The sequence below is a fragment of the Hesperophylax consimilis genome, unplaced genomic scaffold, assembly GCF_061612785.1.
Source record: "Hesperophylax consimilis isolate HC1 unplaced genomic scaffold, BYU_Hcon_1.0 scaffold_252, whole genome shotgun sequence".
Classification (NCBI taxonomy): domain Eukaryota; kingdom Metazoa; phylum Arthropoda; class Insecta; order Trichoptera; family Limnephilidae; genus Hesperophylax; species Hesperophylax consimilis.
This window is the reverse complement of record NW_028301445.1, coordinates 27,501-34,284: the sequence shown is the minus strand read 5'-3', so window position 1 is coordinate 34,284 and position 6,784 is coordinate 27,501. Positions and strand designations below refer to the sequence as shown.

At 51.4% G+C, this 6,784-nt stretch overlaps 2 non-coding genes and 1 pseudogene across 2 annotated transcripts; all 3 read right to left on the bottom strand.

The window, feature by feature from the left end:
• On the bottom strand, positions 1-2,166 carry LOC149408493 (large subunit ribosomal RNA; annotated as a pseudogene; the record flags this gene model as incomplete).
• Positions 2,167-2,577: 411 nt separating this feature from the next.
• On the bottom strand, positions 2,578-2,739 carry LOC149408492 (5.8S ribosomal RNA). The gene has a single exon (XR_016305563.1). It is a non-coding gene; the product is annotated as a 5.8S ribosomal RNA (ribosomal RNA).
• A 329-nt stretch (positions 2,740-3,068) lies between these two features.
• LOC149408491 (small subunit ribosomal RNA) lies at positions 3,069-5,008 on the bottom strand. The gene has a single exon (XR_016305565.1). It is a non-coding gene; the product is annotated as a small subunit ribosomal RNA (ribosomal RNA).
• Between the last annotated feature and the right edge of the window lie 1,776 nt (positions 5,009-6,784).

Below are 6,784 nucleotides of genomic sequence, written 5' to 3'. Positions count from 1 at the left end.
TGATTCCAGGGCGCTCGAACGCTCAGGCAGAAAAGATAACTCTCTCCGGATCTCCCGTCGGCGTCTTCAGGCCACTTTGGGTTACCCCGACGAACTCTCTTGCGAGGGAACGATTTTTAAGACGGTTCCGCAGCCGGGTTCCGGAACTGCAACCGGATTCCCTTTCGCCCGACGGGTGTACTTTTAAGAAAACAATCTTTAGTAAAATCGTATAACTTTACACCATCATCAACATCGGATTTCTCCTAGGGCTTAGGATCGACTAACTCGCGTGCAACGGCTGTTAACGCGAAACCCTTCTCCACATCAGCCCTCAAGGACCTCGCTTGAGTATTTGCTACTACCACCAAGATCTGCGCCGACGGAGGCTCCAGGCGGGCTCACGCCCAGACCCTTCTGCGCACACCGCCGCGGCCATCCTACTCGTTGCGGCTTCAAAACGATCGCACGGCCGGAGCCGCACGAACGCCCCGCTTGCCTGCAACGGTCGAGTATAGGCTGAACGCTACAGCGCCATCCATTTTCAGGGCTGGTTGCTTCGGCAGGTGAGTTGTTACACACTCCTTAGCGGATTCCGACTTCCATGGCCACCGTCCTGCTGTCCTGAGCGACCAACGCCTTTTATGGTATCCGATGAGCGTTCATTGGGCGCCTTAACTCGACGTTTGGTTCATCCCACAGCGCCAGTTCTGCTTACCAAAATTGGCCCACTTGGCACTCCCATCCGAGCTCCTACTTCATCTTCGAGCAAGAAGGAGATCTCACCCATTTAAAGTTTGAGAATAGGTTGAGGCCATTTCGGCCCCAATGCCTCTAATCATTCGCTTTACCGGATGAGACTGTGCGAATGGCGGTCCGAAAACCGTCATGTTTCTCGAGCGCCAGCTATCCTGAGGGAAACTTCGGATGGAACCAGCTATTAGATAGTTCGATTAGTCTTTCGCCCCTATACCCAGTTCGGACGATCGATTTGCACGTCAGAATCGCTTCGGTCCTCCATCAGGGTTTCCCCTGACTTCGACCTGACCAGGCATAGTTCACCATCTTTCGGGTCCCAGCGTGTACGCTCTCAGTGCGTCTCGATAATCGCACGGGGGCTTTCTCGAAACGCCTCGGGAATGCGGCGGGGCGTCTGACGACGCCCGCGCATCTTCCTGCGACCGGCTCGAGGCCGGCCTTTCACTTTCATTTCGCCTCTGGGTTTATCAGTGTTCCCAATGACTCGCGCACATGCTAGACTCCTTGGTCCGTGTTTCAAGACGGGTCCTGTGAGTGCCCAAAACAAAACCACCGCCGACCGGGACGCGTCCCGTCCGAGAGCGCGCCGCTAACGACGGACACCCGACGCGCGACACCCGCGACGCACTAGACGCCGGGGGCCACGCGAAGGACGCCGCTGCAGCGCGACGGACGCCCGCGAGGGGCGGACGCGATCCTCGTTCTCTACCGTCGCTGCGTAATGTACGCCGCGGCCGTGGACACCGCGGCTCCGCCTCGCAGAGCGAGACGGGTCAACCGCACGGCGCATTCGACCGCGGCGCGACGGGTCGCGGTGTTATACTAAGGGAGAAGTGCACGCGCTCCGGGAGCCTGACGGCGCACCCGCGCACCCACCGCCCCGACCCGAAAGCCGAAGGCGAAGGTTTGCGCGAGGCGCGAGCCCCGACGGAAGACACGATGAATCTCCCCGTTCGCTCGTTTGAGTTCCACAGGTTTACCCCTGAACGGTTTCACGTACTCTTTAACTCTCTCTTCAAAGTTCTTTTCAACTTTCCCTCACGGTACTTGTTCGCTATCGGTCTCGTGGTAGTATTTAGCCTTAGATGGAGTTTACCACCCACTTAGGGCTGCACTCTCAAGCAACCCGACTCTAGGGAGAGAGACCGTCGCGGCCGGCTACCGTCACCACGGGCCTGGCACCCTCTGCGGGTAAGCGGGCCCCGTTCAAGATGAACTTGGACAGGCAGCCGTGACTAATGACCGCGCGTGTATGTATAACTCTCCTCCCGAACGCTACATTTCCCGGCGGCCCGCCGGGGCCGCAGGATTCAGCGCTGGGCTCTTCCCGTTTCGCTCGCCGCTACTCGGGGAATCCTCGTTAGTTTCTTTTCCTCCGCTTACTGATATGCTTAAGTTCGGCGGGTGATCTCTCCTGATTTGAGGTCGACAACAAAAATTTTATAAATTCGAGAAGTACGCAAAGCAACAGTGTGCGCGTATTCTCGCCCGTGCAGACTCTGTCAAGCGGGCGCGAAACCGACGAGCGTCCGCGGAGGTGCGCGCGGCCGAGAGCGCGAAGATCGCCCCGGACAGCCGACCGCTCGCGCGGTAGACTGCCCAGTTTTCAGCGTCGTCGCTAGCTCAAGGCTCGCACGCGTTCCTCCGCGTTTGGTATAACGCAAGCGGAAATCGCGCGCATCGAGAGAGCACTTCGTCAAATTTAACCGGACGCCGAGGTCCCGGCGCGCGTCTCCGAGGAGACGACGCGCGCGGGCCCCGGCGACGCCGGCAACGCTCGCTCTGCGCGCCCCCGTCCGAGGACGGGGGCGAGAGAACAGTCTGGTCGCATTGTGTGCGCGACCCTCAAACAGGAGTGGTCCGTCGACAAACTACGTCTTGCTCGGACCGCAATGTGCGTTCGAAATGTCGATGCTCATGTGTCCTGCAGTTCACACTCTGACGCGCATTTAGCTGCGTTCTTCATCGACCCACGAGCCGAGTGATCCGCCGTTCAGGGTAATAATGATAAAACAAACATAAATAGATACGTTTTAGTTTTCGGTTTTTACAATTTGGTTTGCGTTTTCGAAATGTTTATAATTCCATTCGACAAAAAGATTAATTTTGTACCGCCGCCTTCACGGCGACGGGTAAAATTTCACCGGACGAGCGGATAGAGGACGGAGCCCTCCTCCGCTCGACGCCGGCGGTTCTCGGTTCGCATCGGCGCCCTAGGGCGATCTCCGACGCAGTAATTTAGCATTCGTTCGATTATGGTTTATATGTATAATATGTTTTGTTTCATAATAATATTTCATATCATGGAAAGCACAAACATTAAACACAGGAAATGATCCTTCCGCAGGTTCACCTACGGAAACCTTGTTACGACTTTTACTTCCTCTAAATGATCAAATTCGGTCAAACTTTCCGACGCGTCGGATGCCCGTGAGAGCTTCCGCGCACCAGTCCGAAGACCTCACCAAATCATCCATCGGTAGTAGCGACGGGCGGTGTGTACAAAGGGCAGGGACGCAATCAACGCGAGCTGGTGACTCGCTTTTACTAGGAATTCCTCGTTCATGGGGGAGAATTGCAAACCCCAATCCCTATCACGAAGGGGTTTCATCGGGTTACCCGGGCCGTTAGGCCAAGGAGGACACGCTGATCCCTTCAGTGTAGCGCGCGTGCGGCCCAGGACATCTAAGGGCATCACAGACCTGCTATTGCTCAATCTCGTGCGGCTATATATACCGCCGGTCCCTCTAAGAAGATTTTCATTGTACGCCGGTAGTGAAGACCGCGAAACGCACGACCCCGACGCGCGAACGCCGAAGCCGCGCGCACACGGACCCTCGTGATACCGGTTGCACGTCTATTTAATAGGCTAGAGTTACGTTCGTTACCGGAATTAACCTGACAAATCGCTCCACCAACTAAGAGCGGCCATGCACCACCACCCACCGAATCGAGAAAGAGCTGTTAATCCGTCAATCCTTCCAGTGTCCGGGCCTGGTGAGTTTTCCCGTGTTGAGTCGAATTAAGCCGCAGGCTCCACTCCTGGTGGTGCCCTTCCGTCAATTCCTTTAAGTTTCAGCTTTGCAACCATACTCCCCCCGGAGCCCGAAAGCTTTGGTTTCCCGGGAGCTGCCCACCGGGTTAAAATTATGAAACTTCGGCGGATCGCTGGCTGGCATCATTTATGGTTAGAACTACAGCGGTATCTAATCGCCTTCGAACCTCTAACTTTCGTTCTTGATTAATGAAAACACCTTTGGCAAATGCTTTCGCTTTTGTCCGTCTTGCGACGATCCAAGAATTTCACCTCTAACGTCTCAATACGAATGCCCCCAGTCGTCCCTATTAATCATTACCTCTGGTATCAGAAAGCCAACAAAACAGAACCGAGGTCCTATTCTATTATTCCATGCGTACAATATTCAGGCAAGTGTTAGCCCGCTTTGAGCACTCTAATTTGTTCAAAGTAAACAGCCGCGACGGCCCGCCTCGGTGCGCGGCCGACCGTGAGGCCGACCGACACACGCCGGCGGTGGACGCACCGGCGAGAAGCCCCGCAGACGTGCCTGTCGTACCGCATTCGGTAGACCGACACCGCAGGACACAATTTCAACTACGAGCTTTTTAACCGCAACAACTTTAGTATATGCTATTGGAGCTGGAATTACCGCGGCTGCTGGCACCAGACTTGCCCTCCAATGGATCCTCATTAAAGGATTTAAAGTGTAATCATTCCGATCACGAGGCCTCGGACGAGTCCCGTATCGTTATTTTTCGTCACTACCTCCCCGTGCCGGGAGTGGGTAATTTGCGCGCCTGCTGCCTTCCGTGGATGTGGTAGCCGTTTCTCAGGCTCCCTCTCCGGAATCGAACCCTGATTCCCCGTTACCCGTGACAACCATGGTAGTCGCATAAACTACCATCGACAGTTGATAAGGCAGACATTTGAAAGATGCGTCGCCGGTGCTAGACCGTGCGATCAGCTCAAAGTTATCTAGAGTTATCTCGAATGGCGACGGACGGGGCGCGAACCCCGCCGCCGATTGGTTTTTGATCTAATAAAAGCATTCCTCCCGTTACCGGTCAGAACCTCGTTTGCATGTATTAGCTCTAGAATTGCCACAGTTATCCAAGTAACCGTGTACGATCTAAGGAACCAAAACTGATATATTGAGCCATTCGCGGTTTCACCTTAATTCGGCTTTTACTGAGACTTGCATGGCTTAGTCTTTGAGACAAGCATATGATTACTGGCAGGATCAACCAGGGAGCTGCACCACCGTCGGAGGGTTTTTAATCCTCCGAACGACAGAGGCCCGCCCTCGCGTAGAGGGCGCGGACAACACGGCGTTAAAGAACACGCGACGGAGTCACCCGCACGAGTCACGCTCATTATGCGTACCGCTATATTCTCCCGCTCGGCGACCGTCGCTAGACGAAAGCTCCGCGGGAAAATTTTTGCTTCAAACGAAGAAAGCGCGCGTAGGACGGCTCCCGCCCGAGAGAGAGAGACCGCACCCGCGACGACGCTATCGTCCGATTTATAATTCCCATTCGTAAAACGTGTACACCGAAAGCGCACGCCTTTGGCGAGGCAACAGTGAGACGGGGATAAAATCCTCCGCCTTTGCTTTTGAAAATTCTGCTCGCGCGGAACTCCAGAGTCAAAACATGAGCGCGAACGCCGCGCAGAAGCGGGCGTCACGTAGTTTCTCGCAAATAACACCGCCGACACGACCGATAGGCCGCCGCAGTTTGCGAACGCCGTGCATCGAGAGCCCGCCACACTCGGCGGGCACAAAGCTGTGCCGGGTCGCGTTCTCGCTCGGGACGGCGCCGAGCGCGATGCGCCCGCTCCGACCCCTCGAAGGCGCGCAGGCGGCCGGGCCGTCGGGCCTCGGGCGGCTCGCGAAACCGGGCACAAGGCGCTCGGTCTCGGTAAATAAATTTACTCTCGTCACTTACTTTCGTATTCGCATTTTGGAAATTTTAAATTATTTCATTTAATCGATGATACCGACCGACCGTTCCCGGTGAGTTTAAAAAAACTTAATACAGAGGTACGTAGTTATTTCAAATTTACACAATAAGAACATATTTCAAATAAAAATAAAAACTTAACATAGATATAATAATAATAATAATAAATAACTAACATAACTAACTAAATATATAACTAACAGATCGAGCGATTAGTCATAATAGAACCGATATAGTTTTACATGACAAAATTTTTAAAAATAACTTATATCATCGATGTCGCTATTCCGAATTCCTGTAATATTCAAAAATCTGTTAGTGAAAAAATAAGAAAATACACAGATTTAGGAAATGAGAAAAAAAGAATTTGGCATTCTCAGACTATAAAAATATTACCATTCGTTATTTCGGCTACCGGCATTATACCTAGCTCTCTTATTAAAAATTTAGGCGTATTAGATCTATCAAAAAATTTATATATAAAGATGCAAAAGTCGGTCATTTTGAATACATGTAGGATAACAAAAGATTTTTTTAAATGTTTATGTTGAGGGATCTGTAGGATTTATTTATAGGCCCCGTTAGGAGTTCTACCGAGCCGAACCCTCCGATATGAAAATATCTGGAGTCGGTGAATTATTTTCCCATTTGATCTCTGTTGAGTTGACGTGTTGTTCTTGTATTGTTTTGTATTTATTTTACTTTTTTAAATTTAAATTCCATTGACAAAGATCAATTTTTTGCTAATAAGTATTGGCAAAAAATTTTTATTGGCATAAAATTATATTGGCAGAAGATTTTATTGGCATCAAATTTTATTGGCAGAAAATTTTATTGGCCTAAAATTTTATTGGCATAAAATTATATTGGCAGAAAATTTTATTGGCATCAAATTTTATTGGCATCAAATTTTATTGGCAGAAAATTTTATTGGCATAAATTTTAATGGCAAAAATTTTTGTCAATTTATCTATTTGCAAAAATTGTAATCGCACCTAACCTGACCTGACCTAACCTAACCTAACCTAACCTAACCTAACCTAACCTAACCTAACCTAACCTAACC